Below are 16741 nucleotides of genomic sequence, written 5' to 3'. Positions count from 1 at the left end.
ATATAAATGCTAGCTATTACTATCTTCATAACTTTAAAATGAACAGACTAAATAATCAAATAAAGCAAAACAGAATGGTAGATGAAAAACAACCTTCTGCAATCTACTGCTTACAAGAAACACATCAAAAAGCAAAGAAATAAATAAGATCAAATGAGATGCTGTAATTTATTATATAGCAACTGAACTTTTTTAAAAGCCATAATTGCAATCATGCTATCAGACAAAACAAAAATAAAAATTCAAAATTTCAATATTGGAAACAATGACATATTTTTAAGGGAATCATGGATAATGAACCAAAATCACTATTAAAATCTATATGTACAAATAGCATAACATCTAAAATTTATAAAGAAAAATTAACTGAATTACAAAGACATATATAGTAACACAATAATAGTAGTAGGACTTAATGTTCCTCTCTCAGAGCTGGAAAAATATAATAGGAAGATAAACAAAAGGAAAAATAGGAAAGTAAACAAAAAGAGAGAGAATGAGAGAGTTTAGAGCTAAAAGATCTATGGAGAAAGCAACTCAAGTCAAGTCAACAAATATTTATTAAGTGCTCCTATGTGCCAGGCACTTTGCTAAACACTACGGATACCCACCCACCCACCCACAAAAAAAGGCAAAAAACATCCCCTGACACAAAGGAGATAATATTCTAATGGGGAAGGCAACATGCTAACAACTATGTGTGTACAAGAAATATAGAGGACAAATTAGAGGTAATCTCAGAGGGAAAGTAACCTATTAAGTGGGGAATGAATAGGTGAACAATTTATAGTATATAAATGGAATGGAATACTGTTATGCTCTAAGAAATGATGAAAGTTTCAGAGACCTGAGATTACTTGTATGAAATGATACAAAATATTATGAGCAGATACAAAATAATGTGATTAGAAGAATTTATACAATAACAAAAACATGGGGGCGGAGCCAAGATGGCGGAGAGGAAGCAGCAAGCTGCCTGAGCTCTCCTTCTGTTCCCTCAAAACGAACATTAAATCAAGCCTCTGGACGGATTCTGAAACTACAGAACCTGCAAAGAGACAGAGAGACACAGTCCTCCAACCAGAGATAATTTAGAAGACTTCAGGAAAAGGTCGGTCTGACTCGGGCAAAAGGGAGGCCCAGCGCAGGGCAGCAACCCAGCGCCGAGGGGGTCGGGGCAAATCAGCAGGAGCTGCGGGCCACAGCCGAACAACTGAGGCTCCCAGAACCTGGTTCAAAAATCTGGTGGCCAAGAAGGACAGTGGAAAAACCTACCTGCACCGGCCGAGAGGGCCGCGAACGGCGGGATCAGACGCCGGGGTCTGGCGCCTGGCTGGCCGAGCACAATCAGACAGGAAGTGCAGGACAGGGGATCTCCACACACCATAAAGGCCTCAGAGTAAAAGCCCGGTCACACAGCACCTATACACCTGCACAAGAAGCCCAAAACAGGGACCTTGGTGCCCCCAGAGCAGACCTCAACTTAAAGAATAAATAAATAAGCTGCAATAATGAGTAAGAAGCAAAAAAGAGCCCTCTCCATTGAGAGCTTCTGTATCAATAGGGAAGAAGCCAACACAAACTCAGATGAGGACAATAGCCTCAAATTGTCTACATCTGAAGCCTCACAAGGGAAGGTGAATTGGTCTCAAGAACAAAAAGCCTTCCTGGAAGAGCTCAAAAAGGATTTTAAAAATCAATTGCAAGAGGTAGAAGAAAAAATGGGGAGAGAAATGAAAGCAACACAAAAAAACTATGAAAAAAGAATCAGCAGCTTAGAAAAGGAAGCTGAAGAAAACAAAGCCTTAAAAAATTCACTTAGCCAAACGGAAAAAAAGGTACATAATCTCACTGAAGAAAACAATACCTTAAAAAATTCACTTAGCCAAATGGAAAAAAAGGTGCATAATCTCACTGAAGAAAACAATGCCTTAAAAATTAAAGTGGGACAGTTGGAAGAAAAGGAATCCATGAGACACCAAGAATCGGTCAAGCAGAATAAAAAAAATGAAAAAATAGAAGAAAATGTGAAATACCTCATTGGAAAGACAACTGATCTGGAAAACAGATCGAGGAGAGACAATTTGAGAATCATTGGACTGCCTGAAAGCCATGACCAGAAAAAGAATCTAGATACCATATTCCAGGAAATTATTAAGGAGAACTGCCCTGATATCATAGAATCAGAGGATAAAATCATCATTGAAAGAATCCATCGATCACCTCCTGAAAGAGACCCCAAAAGGAAAACTCCAAGGAATATTGTAGCCAAATTCCAGAATTATCAGGTGAAGGAGAAAATACTCCAAGCAGCCAGAAAGAAGCAATTTAAATATCATGGAGCCACAGTCAGGATTGCTCAGGACCTGGCAGCTTCAACATTAAAGGACCGCAAGGCTTGGAATATGATATTCCGGAAGGCAAAGGAGATTGGATTGCAGCCGAGAATCTATTACCCAGCAAAAATGTGCATTTTCTTTCAGGGGAAAAGATGGACATTTAATGACATTGGGGACTTTCAATCTTTCCTGGTGAAAAGACCAGAACTGAATAGAAAATTTGATCTCAACATACAAGACTCAAGAGAAGTTTAAAAAGGTAAACAGAGGGGGGAAAAAAAAGTTACCCTATTAGGTTAAACTGTTTATATCCCTACACAGGAAGATAATACTCATAACTCTTAAGAACTGTAAATGTATTTGGGCAGAGAGAAGGACTTTATATAGAGGGTATAAATATAAATTGTCTTTGATGTGATGATACAAAAGAATTAAGGGGATAAAAAGGGAGTCTATGGGGAGGAGAGGAAAGGGGAGGTGGAATGGGATGAATTATATCATATGAAGAGGTGGAAAAAAACCTATTATAATAGAGGGAAAGAAAGGAGGGGGGAACATGGTTTCAACCCTATTCTCATTAGATTTGACTCAAAGAGGGAATAACATATACGTTCATTGGGATAAAGAAACTTAACTCACTCTTTAGGGAAACAAAAGGGGAAGGGAAAGGGGGGGACTGAGAAGGGAGGACAAAAGCAAGGGAGAAAAGGGTAAAGAAAAGAGAGGGGGGTGATAAAAAGGGAGGGCAGATTGGGGGAGGCAGGGGTAAGAAGTAAAACGTCGGTGAGGAGGAATAGGGTGAAAGAAGGGGGGAAAAGTACAAAGGGGGTAAATAGAATGGAGGGGAATAGACAGTCAGTAATAATAACTGTGAATGTGAATGGGATGAACTCTGCTATAAAACGGAAGCGAATTGCAGAGTGGATTAAAAACCAGAACCCTACAATATGCTGTTTACAAGAAACACATTTGAAGCAGAGAGATACACACAGAGTAAAGGTAAAAGGCTGGAGCAGAATATATTATGCCTCAGCTAAAGTAAAAAAGGCAGGGGTAGCAATCCTTATCTCAGACAAAGTGCAGGCAAAAATAGATCTCATTAAAAGAGATAAGGAAGGAAATTACATCTTACTTAAAGGTACTATAGATAATGAAGTAATATCAATATTGAATATGTATGCGCCAAGTGGTATAGCATCCAAGTTCTTAGAGGAGAAGTTAAATGAGTTACAAGAGGAATTAGATAGTAATACTATACTAGTGGGGGATCTGAATCTCCCCCTCTCAGAATTAGATAAATCTAGCCAAAAAATAAATAAGAAAGAAGTGAAAGAGGTGAATAGATTACTAGAAAAGTTAGACATGATAGATGTCTGGAGAAAATTGAATGGGGATAGAAAGGAATATACCTTTTTCTCAGCAGTACATGGCACATTTTCAAAAATTGACCATGTATTAGGGCACAAAAACATCATAGTCAAATGTAGAAAGGCAGAAATAGTAAATGCATCCTTCTCAGATCATGATGCAATAAAAATTACATGTAAGAAAGAGCCAGGGAAAAGTAGAATGAAAATCAATTGGAAACTAAATAATTTCATTCTAAAGAATGAATGGGCCAAACAAGAAATCATAGAAACAATCAATAACTTTATCCAAGAGAATGACAATAATGAGACAACATACCAAAATCTATGGGATGCAGCCAAAGCAGTGCTTAGGGGAAAATTTATAGCTCTAAATGCTTACATGAATAAAAAAGAGAAAGAGGAGATTAATGAATTGGGCATGCAACTTAAAAAGCTAGAAAAAGAACAAATTAGAAATCCCCAATTAGACACTAAATTAGAGATCCTGAAAATTAAAGGAGAAATCAATAAGATTGAAAGCAAAAAAACTATAGAACTAATCAATAAAACTAAGAGCTGGTTTTATGAAAAAACCAATAAAATAGATAAAATACTGGTTAATTTGATTAAAAAAAAGAAAGAAGAAAACCAAATTACCAGTATCAAAAATGAAAAGGGTGATGTTACCACCAATGAAGTGGAAATTAAAGCAATAATTAGGAAATATTTTGCCCAACTGTATGCCAATAAATTTGACAATCTAAATGAAATGGATGAATATTTACAAAAATACAAACTGCCCAGGTTAACTGAAGAGGAAATAAAATCCTTAAATAAACCCATATTAGAAAAAGAAATTGAACAAGCTATTAATGAACTCCCTAAGAAAAAATCCCCAGGGCCAGATGGGTTTACGGGTGAATTTTACCAAACATTTAAAGAACAATTAATTCCAATATTATACAAATTATTTGGAAAAATAGGTGAAGAAGGAGTTCTACCAAATTCGTTTTATGACACAAATATGGTGGTGATACCAAAACCAGGCAAAGCAAAAACAGAGAAAGAAAATTATAGACCAATCTCCCTAATGAATATTGATGCTAAAATCTTAAATAAGATATTAGCAAGGAGATTACAGCAAGTGATCACCAGGATAATACACTATGACCAGGTGGGATTTATACCAGGAATGCAGGGCTGGTTCAACATTAGGAAAACTATTAACATAATCAACCACATCAATAAGAAAACCAACCAAAATCATATGATTATCTCAATAGATGCAGAGAAAGCTTTTGACAAAGTACAGCACCCATTCCTAATAAAAACACTAGAGAGTTTAGGAATAGGGGGAGCTTTCCTTAGAATAATAAACAGTATCTACCTAAAGCCATCAGCAAGTATTATATGCAATGGAGATAAATTAGAGGCCTTCCCAATAAGATCAGGGGTGAAACAGGGATGTCCATTATCACCCCTATTATTTAATATTGTCCTAGAAATGTTAGCTTTAGCAATCAGAGAAGAGAAAGGAATTAAAGGAATTAGAATAGGCAAGGAGGAAACAAAACTATCACTCTTTGCAGATGATATGATGGTATACTTAAGGAATCCTCAAGAATCAAGTCAAAAATTACTTGAAACAATTAACAACTTTAGCAAAGTAGCAGGATATAAAATAAATCCACATAAATCATCAGCATTTCTATACATGACCAACAAAGTCCAGCAGCAAGAGATAGAAAGAGAAATTCCATTTAAAGTAACGGTAGGTAATATAAAATACTTGGGAGTCTACTTGCCAAGAAAAACCCAGGAACTCTATGAACACAACTACCAAACACTCTTCACACAAATCAAATCAGATCTAAATAATTGGAAAGATATCAATTGCTCATGGATAGGCAGAGCTAATATAGTAAAAATGACAATACTGCCTAAATTAATTTACTTATTCAGTGCCATACCAATCAGGCTACCTAAAAATTATTTTATACAGCTAGAAAAAATAATAACAAAATTCATCTGGAAAAACAAAAAATCAAGAATATCCAGGGAAATAATGAAAAAAAATTCACAGGAAGGTGGGTTAGCGGTACCAAACCTGGAGCTTTACTATAAAGCGGCAGTCATCAAAACTATCTGGTACTGGCTAAAAAATAGAGTGGTAGATCAATGGAATAGGCTAGGCTCAGGAAATGCAGTAGTAAATGACACTAGTAATGTAGTGTTTGATAAACCCAAAGACTCCAGCTTCTGGGATAGGAACTCAGTATTTGACAAAAACTGCTGGGAAAACTGGAAGATAGTATGGCAGAAATTAGGCTTAGACCAACATCTTACACCTTATACTAAAATAAGGTCAAAATGGATACATGATTTAGACATAAGAGGTGATACCATAGGTAAATTAGGAGAGAAAGGAATAGTGTACCTATCAGATCTTTGGAAAGGAGAACAGTTTTTGACCAAACATGAGATAGAGTATATTATAAAATGTAAAGTGGATGATTTTGATTATATTAAATTAAAAAATTTTTGTACAAACAGAAGCAATGCATCCAAAATTAGAAGGGAGGCAGAAAGCTGGGAAACAATTTTTGAGGCCAGTGCTTCTGATAAAGGCCTCATCTCTAAAATATATAGGGAATTAAATCAAATTTATAAGAATCCAAGTCATTCCCCAATTGAGAAATGGTCAAAGGATATGAACAGGCAGTTTTCTGATGAAGAAACCAAAGCTATCTATTCCCATATGAAAAAATGCTCTAAATCTCTAATGATTAGAGAGATGCAAATTAAAACAACTCTGAGGTACCACCTGACACCTATCAGATTGGCTAAAATGACAAAAAAGGAAGATAATAAATGTTGGAGAGGCTGTGGGAAAATTGGAACACTAATGCATTGTTGGTGGAGCTGTGAGCTGATCCAACCATTCTGGAGAGCAATTTGGAATTATGCCCAAAGGGCGATAAAGCTGTGCATACCCTTTGACCCAGCAATCCCACTTTTAGGTCTTTTGCCCAAAGAAATCATGGAAGGGGGAAAGGGACCCACATGTACAAAAATATTTATAGCTGCTCTTTACGTGGTAGCAAGGAATTGGAAGTTGAGGGGGTGCCCATCAATTGGGGAATGGCTGGACAAGTTGTGGTATATGAATACAATGGAATACTATTGTGCTGTAAGAAATGATGAGCAGGAAGAGTTCAGAGAAACCTGGAGGGTCTTACGTGAGCTGATGATGAGTGAGATGAGCAGAACCAGAAGAACATTGTACACAGTATCATCAACATTGAGTGTTGACCTACTGTGATGGACTATATTCTTCTCACCAATGCAATGGTACAGAAGAGTTCCAGGGAACTCATGATAGAAGAGGATCTCCAAATCCAAGAAAAAAAAAGAAAGAAAGAACTGTGGAGTATAGATGCTGATTGAACCATATTATTTCTTTTGTTTTGGGTGCTGTTGTTTTTTTTTTCTATTTTGAGGTTTTGCATCACTGCTCTGATTCTTTCTCTTGTAACAGGATTAATGCAGAAATAGGATTAATGTTATTATGTGTATATATATGTGTGTGTATATATATATCTATATGTATATGTATAGATATATATAGATATAACCTATATCAGATTACCTGCTGTCTAGGGGAGGGGGGGAGGGAGGGGAGGGAGGGAGGGAGAAAAATCTGAAATTGTAAAGCATGTATAAACAAAAGTTGAGAACTATCTTTACATGTAACGGAAAAAATAAATTATCTCATAGATAAAAAAAAAAAATAAAAAAATCAAAAAAACAAAAAAACAAAAACATTACTGGTACTACTATAAATTGTTACTGTTATTGATATAAATCAACCTTAAAAGACTTAAGAATTCTTTTTGGGGGTTTTTTTTTGTTTTTGGTTTTTTGGTTTTTTAGTGAGGCAATTGGGGTTAAGTGACTTGCCCAGGGTCACACAGCTAGTAAGTGTTAAGTGTCTGAGGCCGGATTTGAACTCAGGTACTCCTGACTCCAGGGCCGGTGCTCTATCCACTGCGCCACCTAGCTGCCCCAAAAGACTTAAGAATTCTAATCAAAATGCTATCCGACAACAATCCCAGGGGACCAATGATGAAGCACACTACCCATCTCCTAGACTCAGGGCTGAGACAGATTGAGACATAAATTTTTAGACACAGCAAATGTGGGAATTTGCTTTGCTTGACTATGCATATTTTTTACAAGGCTTCTGTTTTTCTTTTTTCTTTCCTTTTTTCCCCAATGGAGAAGAGAAGGTAGAACAGATAGAAAGTAGATTTTTGTTCATTGAAAAAAATTTAAAAGCTCTATGGCACCTTATAAATGGGATCACTAAAAATATGTATATTTCTCAGGACCTATGGCACTTTCTCAAAAGCAGACCGTGTCTTTAGGCACAAATAACTGCAAATAAATGTTAAAATGCAGAAATACTAAACATTTCTGTCATAGACCATAATGCTAAAACAACAAAAAAAGCTAAGTGGTGCAGCTGATAGGAGTGCTGGACCTGAAGTCAGGAAGACCTGAGCTCAAATACTACCTCAGACTCACTAGCTGTATGATTCAAGTCACTTTAATTCTTTGGGTCTCAGTTTTCTTGTCTGTAAAATGAGCAAAAGCACAGCACTTACTTCACAGGGTTGTTGTGAGGATAAAATCAGATTTTTGTAAAGTGCTTTGCAAACCTTAAGGTGCTATGTAAATGCTAACTATTACAATTGTTGTTATTATTATCATCATTGTTATCATTATCAATCACCATCATCATTATTAAATGGAAGGCAGCTAGGTAGCATAGTAGATAAAATTCCCCAGAGTATGGAAGACTTGAATTCAAATCTGGCCTCAGATACTTACTAGCTGTGTGACCCTGGGAAAGTCACTTAATCCTGTTTGTCTCAGTTCATCATATGTAAAATGAGCTGGAAAAGGAAATGGCAAAGCATTCCAGTATCATAGCCAAGAAGGCCCCAAATGTAGTCACAAAGAAACTGAAACCAATGAACAACAACAGGAGACCAAGGTTCCTGTCTGTGTCCCTTCTTATGGTGTGACCTTGGAAAAGTTCTTCAGTACCCCAGGCTAGGGTACTGAATTTATAGTCAGGAAGACCTGGGTTCAAATCTCTTTTCATATATTTACTAGCTTTGCGACCCTGGGCAAATCACTTAAACTCTCTGTACTTGAGTTTCCTCATCTGTAAAATGAGGCAGGTTATACGAGAATGTTTTCTGGCAGAAGTGGGGGGAGATAGAGAGAGAAATACAGGTGATATAAAAAGAAAAGATATCAATAAAAATATTTTTTAAATAAATAAAAGAAGTTCCCTTTGCTAAAGGAGGTCTTACCACAGCATGGAAGTAATCCTAAATTCTTGGCAACTACACCAATGAAGGAGATGTCAATCTATAAAGGCCTTAGCTATAACTCTCTGGCTTGTGCTGTTATTCAAGGATAAGCCTGGCTAAGTGGCTCAAAAAACGTAGCCTACAGATGTCTTTTGGCCAAGGCAACTAACTAATGAATACTCTCTACCTGGGCTTTGAGGGCAGCACCATCTGCTCCATCTCCACCACTTGAAATCACACATTTAAAAAGGGAGCTAACAGCTTCCATTTCCAAAGCACTATACAGTTATCCCATCAATTTCAATATATCACTGGTCGGCATAAGAAACTAAATGGAAATTTGGGGGGAGTTTTGTAGAAGCTGCAGATGACATGACACAGAGCTTATAATGAAATACTTAACCCAAGTTTTACAATAATGTACTGTAAATACACCACAAAAGAAAAAGAAAAAAATTCATACTTCTCTAGTACAAAGGGAGGGCCAAAAAATTGTATGGATTTTCCAGTTCACATGGGGCACCACGCCTCTAGTCCCAACAATGTGGAAGGGATAACAGTCGTTTATTTTCACAGTCATTATCTTATTTGTTTCTGAAACCAACTCAAGGAGGTAAGCAAAGCTGGTGTTCCTACCTCCAGTTTACAGATTACTAAGGGACTTGTCTTCAGCCAAAAGACTAGAAGGTGGGAAAGCCAAGACTAAAATCCAGCTCTCTTAACTCTGAGCCCAAGTTGTTGGGTTTTTTCCCCACTGTACTATTTTATCTCTCAAAACAAAGATTAGAACAAGTCTTTCCAGGACCAGCTTTAATTCCTTCCTTCATAGGAATGGTCACCATCTTAGCAAAGGAGAAGAATGCTCATGAGCCAGTTTTATGGTCTCTGATGTTCCTTCTCCAAGATGGACCATAAGTGGTCTAGAACAAAGCTTCTTAAACTGTGGGTTGCAACCCTATATGGGGTGGTGTAATGGAATGTGGGGGTTGTGAAAAATCTGGCAACAGTAAAAGGTTATGTATACCTATTTTATATACCTATAAATATAAATATCCTATATACCAAGTATACTCAGGGTTGTGTAAAAATCTCTCAGGTGAGCAAAAAAAGTTTAAGAAACCCTGGTCTAGGTCTACTAGCTACAGTCTCTTGAGGTGAAAAATAGATCTTCCCGTTGAAGATGAGTGTGTATGAGTATGTGTGTGTGTGTGTGTGTGTGTGTGTGTGTGTGTGTGTGTGCGCGCGCGCTCGAGCATGAGCCTGGGTGCAATGGACAATCTGTGTTCCTCAGGCCAAGCAGAGGGGAGTAACTCTGAAATCTTTGAGCCTCTGTTCGATTTCTGCTCTACCTGTGCAGCAGCAGCCCCAGCAGCCCCAGCAGCCCCAGCAGCAGCAGCCCCAGCAGCCCCAGCAGCCCACAGCCTCCCAGTGTCCCCCAGGCTAGGCTTTTCACAAAGATTGCTCGCAGGCTCCCTTAATCCTGCTGAGCCAGTTGACATTGGCCAGGACTAAAGACAGCTATTTCAGGCCTGTAGAGAGAGAGCACAGCTCCCCCACTCCTATTCCCTACCCCTCTGACCATATTTTGCAAGGTAGTGGTGTCAAAATTTCCACACTAATCCCACAAATCTATCCACTTGTTCCTAAATCCTTAGAGTTCTTTGCACATCCACATGCTACTTACATGAAGCTTAGAAAAGTGAGTAACTGAAGGTATGTATTGATCACAAGAGTCTAAGCTATCCCAGAATCCTGGAATCTCAGAGAGGGAAGGGACTTGAAAGGGCATCTATTACAACCCCTACCTTAACAGGAAATCTCTTCTGTAACAACAACAATTAATCATCGAGACTCCATTGAAAGACCTCCAGGAAGAGGGAATCAGCCACCCATTCTGCCCAGCCTTTGAGCCTGCCCTGACTTTTAGAGAGTCTCCTCATAGCCAATTAAAATCTACCTCTAAAACTTCCACCTACCCTCAGGGGTCAAACAGAATGAAGTCCTAACTGCCTTCCAGGAGGGAATCCTTCAAACACTTCAAGCAGATAGCCATGCCCCCAAGTCTTCCTTTCTCCAGGCTAACCATCTCCAATTCAATCAACTGAAACTCCTAAGGCAGGGTCTCTGGTCTTTTCATACCATCAATGTCCCTCCATAAAGGCGGATCTCGAAAACAAACACAATATTTCCAATTGGGTCTGACCAAGACAGAAAAGAAGAGGACCCTGACTTTGCTTATTCTTTCCTTTTTGGCTGGCGTGTCACATTAGCAACTCCCTGATCTCCCACAGTCTCGGAAAACTCTAGCCCCTTTACACACAAACAGCTGCCTAGCCACAAACTCCCCTGATCTTAGACCTATGCGGCTGAGTTTTTGAACCCGAGTGGGGAACTGTACATTGAACTCTATGTCAATTCTCCTTTAAAAGGATTTCTTTCTGAATTCAGGGCGCAGCTTTCCAGAGAGAGCCAGCTACAAGTAGACAGAAAGATCTAAAGGGTTTGTGATTTCAGGGAATTATCGGGAAACAAATCTGTCCCACAATCGAAGGGCCTGCTTCCACAAAGGATGAGTTAGTTCCCGGTCATTCAAGCAGATCAGCTTGATGTTGGAGATCCGGGTAAGGGGTTGAAAGAGATGACCCCTAAGATGTCTCCACTTCATTCTAAATGTATGCTCTAGGACAGTAAATATGATAAACCGTAGGCAAAGCTGGACCGAAGATCTGCACGCTACACCTACTACGTGACTCTGGGAGAGTCATTTGTCCTTTTCTGGGTCTAAGTTCCCTCATCTTTAAGATGAAGGGGATAAAAGAGATGACCTTTAAGGTCCATCCCTTCTGGCTCTAACAACTGCCCAGGGCACTGGCATTCCAGTCCAGTTTCAACAGCCCCTTCACTCTTCGGGATAATACTACTTATACTTCCTACTTTGCCGAGCTTTTGGGATAAAAGGCCTTTTATAAGCTGTAAAAAAGCATTTTACAAACTGTAAACTACCATCAAAATGCCAGCAGCCTGTTATACCATAACTTTCATGAATTTAACCCACAATCTTTCCAACTGCCTCTGGTCCAGAAGAAAGAACACTGGAAGGGACTTGGGAGAGCATGAGATGGAGCCCTATGTTCTTTCACGTACTACTGAGGTAGTCAAGTCACTCAATGCTTGTATTTCAGGTTCTTCATCAATAAACAAGGGCACCAGCCTAGAGCCTCTTGAAGGTCCCTACTGGTCCTAAATCTATGATCATTAAGACCCTATGGGGCAGCTAGGTGGCACAGTGGATAAAGCACCAGCCCTGAATTCAGGAGTACCTGAGTTCAAATCCAGCCTCAGACACTTAACACCTACTAGCTGTGTGACCCTGGGCAAGTCACTTAACCCCAATTGCCTCACTTTAAAAAAAAAAAAAAGACCCTATCAATGAGGCTATTCTCCAGAGCTCATAGAATCAGAGGCTCTCAGAGCTGAAAGGGGCCTCTAAGATCACAATGTCAAATTCCCATCTACCGAAATGCCTGAAAAGGCACCCAGTCATCCAAGGAAAGAGAACGTGCCATCTCTGAGGTGGTCCTTCCATCATGCCACAGGGCTGAGTTTTAGGAAGCTCTCCTCTTTCCAGCACCTTGTCTTCAGAACTTCCACTGATTCCTCATGACAACTCATCAGATATTTGAAGGTGAAGGAGCCTATCCCCTGCTCACTCCTCTCTCCTGCCATTAATACTTAGAGATGGTGGCTGAGATAAGAACTGTCTGTACCTGTGCTTTCATTGATGGCAGTGGAAACTCCCAAAAGAGGAAATTCCTTAGAGGTAGTGGGGGGATAGAATTGCCCACCCTTCAACCCAAGGCCAGTGGACTCTAGCCACGCCGCCCTTGCCACTCATTCAGACCTTTAGGTTATGGCTTCTGAGAAGTATGTAGCAGGTTATTTGATATATTTTGGTTCTTCCCATGTGCCCCATAGAAATGGAATTCCAAGCCACTTCCTGGCTACGGTTCTACACTATCTTTTTTCACCTAGCTCTCCATCCCTTACACATTAAACAACTAAACAAAAACAGATTTATTTTACTGGATGTTTGAGTGGAAATACTTTGCTTATAGCCTAAACACTGAAGCACTGATCTGGTGCAGGTGAACTTGAAAGAGAAACAAGATGAAACCAAAGTGAAACCTTTTAAGCATCTGCAACAAAATGCCACATTCCCACAGCAAACAGTGCTGTGCAAACTAGTCTTCATTTTTTTTCATGGGTATCATCACATCATGCTCTACAGGATGTGAATAAGACATCAGTCTATTAGGAGGTCATATTTATGAGATGAATTTCCATAGGTGAAGTACGGAAGTGCAACAGAGGAGGCCTTAGCCACTAATTCAATCCGTGACACCAAGCAAAATCACTTCTCCTTCCTGGGCCTCATCCTATACTACCATTCTTCGTCATCCTATACTAACATTTTCATTTTGTGGTCCCTTCCAACTCTGAAATTCTGCTTTCTCAGGTCCCTTCTAGATCTGACACAAAAAGACGATAATACTGTTGATGCTACCAACAATAATAATAACGGCTAGCATTTATATATCACTTTAAGGTTTTCAGAGTGCTCATCTCATTTTATCCATACAACACCACCAAGAACTAGGTGGTATTATTATATTATTTTTTAACAAAATGAGAAAACTAAGGCAGACAGAGGTTAAGTGACTTGACCAGGGTCATAGATCTAATAAGTATTTGAGGCAGGATATGAACTCAGGGCTTCCTGACTACATTCTCAGGTCCAGACTAGCAGGGTTAGAAAAGTGCTGGATTTGGAGACAAAGACTCAACTCTCCCATTTGCTGTCTCTGTAACCTTCACCCTTCTGGGTCTCAACTACCTCCCTTCCACTTCTAAATCACAAGTCTATTATTCACTCCTCTGCTGTTTTTAAAAAGGTATTGTGACTCTAAGCCCCCCAAAGCTGCTCCATCACTAACAGTGTAGAGAGTATCATCACTGGCTATATGTTCATACTTCTAGCCAACTGCCTATCATCTAGACAAGAGGAATTCTTCATCCACTTGGTTTTTCCTGTGTGGCTAGTAAGGCTGAACACTTTTAAGTAACTATGGATCTCACTTAAGAAGCTTTCTAATGCTGATAACAGTCATCACAACGTCATCTCCAAACAGACATCACACTAGTGAGAGAGAGACCTTAAATTAATGAAATCACGTCTTTTCATCTTTACTTCAAAAATGCTGCCATTAAATTCACAGATTTTTTTTCTACTATTTAACTACATTTCCAATGTTTCTGGAAGGAAGGTGGAACAAATTCTTTAGAGTTTAATTTTAAACATAGTCACAATTGAGTAACACAAAGCAGAGCAAAGGAAGCAGAAGATACTACAACCAGCCCCTGTAAATAGGGACTAATCTCCAGCATGCTACTCTAGCCCTGGGCATGAAGCCAGCCTCCAATACAAACCAAACCTGATTTGTGCAGTGTTGGGAACACAAGCAGATCCAGTGCCAGTCTTGCAAATGTCAGCCTTTGTTTCTGACAGGTGTCCAACCAAACTGGAAAATGTTTGCCCACTAATAATGAAATGGAGACCCTCCGACTGGACTCCAGGAATTAGAGAACTCTTAGGAGGTGGGGCCAGGCTGCCAGTTTGGGATAACACAAAGGAATACAGAGCCATTGGCCAGAAGGTACTTTTGGCTAAATAGGAACAATTGAGTTCTTAACTGAAGTTCGCTGCCACAAAACCTTTCTTGAATTCTAGGATGACATATGGCTTTCAAATACCTGCTCTTTCTACCCTGTCTTGCTCTTAAGATGGAAGTGCCTAAGGAAAGATGAAACAAAAGTGGAGATGCCCTCATTAAACAAGACCAAAATAGCTTTTCTGCTCCATTTTGTTATTTTTAGATACAGGATGACGATTCTGTTATATAACAACATTAAAAATGTTTCATAATCATGGAGGCTGCTCCTTGGCTGACTAGGGTGCAACCTGTGCTCCTAGAGCAACACCCCCCAATTCTCCCAAGTAACAAACCTACTACCATTGGCTATTTGAAGACGACAACGATGACGACGACAAGAAGAAGACAAGACAAAGAAGAAGCTCAGCCCAAGTAAAGCCCAGTGTACATTCAGACACACCTCTCCAAGCTCCTCAAATGGTACACTGCCTTCTCCGGTCACAAAGACAGCAAGTGAGGCCCCCAAATGTCATCAGCTCTTCACATTCAGAGCTCATGCTTAAAACTGCTTTTCATAACTTTAGAGAATGTTTGAGCTGAAAGATATCTTAGGATATGGGACAACGTCAAAGCCAGAAGGGCCCTTAGAACACCTAATGTCACAGCTCAAAGAAGCTTCAGAACACAGAATGTCAGAGTTGGAAGGAACCTTAGAACACAGAATATTGAAGCTGTGAAGGGCCTTGGAATACAGAACAGAGAAAACCGGGGTGAAAAGAGACATCATAATCATCACCATAGCTGATATCTATATAATGCTTTAAAGTTCAATTCAATTAAGCAGCAAAGTATTCTATACATACATATATCTCTCTACATCTTATTCTATCATAAAGCAGAATGTCAGAGCTGAAAGAAAGCTGCGAACTGAAAACACAGAACATCAGAGCTAGAAGGGCCCTTAAAACCGGTGAACATCAGAGGCGGCAGGTGCCTCAGAATGTGTGCCGGAGCTGGGAGAGATTCTACAACAATGAGCCCAGAATGTCAGAGCTGGAGGGAGACGATGCAATAGCTCTGACAGTCATGCAATGGAGAAAATTCTTCAACTCTCAGTCAATGCCAGATACACAGGGGCACAGAACAAACAAGCTGTCTCCCAAGCAGGAAGCGCATCACCCAGCTCTCGGGGCCCATCTATTCTAAGGCCTTTTTTCCCCATGCTGACAGCTGATGGTCCCAGCAGGGAGTGCGGGGTTAGGAATCTTTCTAGCAGTAGGTGAAGCGTTTCAGTGTTCAAACCCTTCCATTAGGAAACCTTACAGACATAGTGGCTGCTCAACCAAGCTTCTTTGCATTTACCATGAGGGAACCCTGGGACAGGAGCTACTCCCAGAGCTACACTACACCTGATATAAAGACTGGGATCATGCCAACCAACTTTTCTGGCTTCCATAATAAGTCTGCAACCAGGGAAGAATGCTTAGACTTCCTCTTAGCAGAAGCAACGACCATGCTTGATGAACTCCCACAGAACCCTCCATATTCTTGCCTGCCATTCACTAGCTAGGTGGCATAGAGAATTGAGTACTAGAGTTAGAGTCCGGAAGCCCTAAGTTCAAATACTGCCTCAGACTGGTAGTATGACCCCGGGCAAGTCATTTAACCCTCTCACCCTAAGTTTCTTACACCTGTAAAATGGGGTTAATAAAAGCACCTACTTCCCAGTGTTACTGTGGGGAATCAGATGAAAAAATATCTTAAAGCATTTTGTAAACTGTAAAGCCTTATATGAATGCTATTAATTTTTGTGGTTCATTCATTTCAGTCATGTCTGACCCTTCATCACCTCTATTTGAGGTTTTCTTGGCAAAGATACTGGAGAGGTTTGCCATCTCCTTCCCCAGCTCATTTTATGGAGAGGAAACTGAGGCAAACAGAGCTAAGTGACTTGCCTA

At 39.6% G+C, this 16741-nt stretch overlaps 1 protein-coding gene across 1 annotated transcript in view; it reads right to left on the bottom strand.

The window, feature by feature from the left end:
• The window catches only part of CRTC1 (CREB regulated transcription coactivator 1), a 141905-nt gene that overhangs the window by 91023 nt on the left and 34141 nt on the right, over positions 1-16741 (bottom strand).

The sequence above is a fragment of the Dromiciops gliroides genome, chromosome 1 (genome assembly GCF_019393635.1).
Source record: "Dromiciops gliroides isolate mDroGli1 chromosome 1, mDroGli1.pri, whole genome shotgun sequence".
NCBI lineage: Eukaryota > Metazoa > Chordata > Mammalia > Microbiotheria > Microbiotheriidae > Dromiciops > Dromiciops gliroides.
This window is presented reverse-complemented; position numbering and strand designations above follow the sequence as displayed.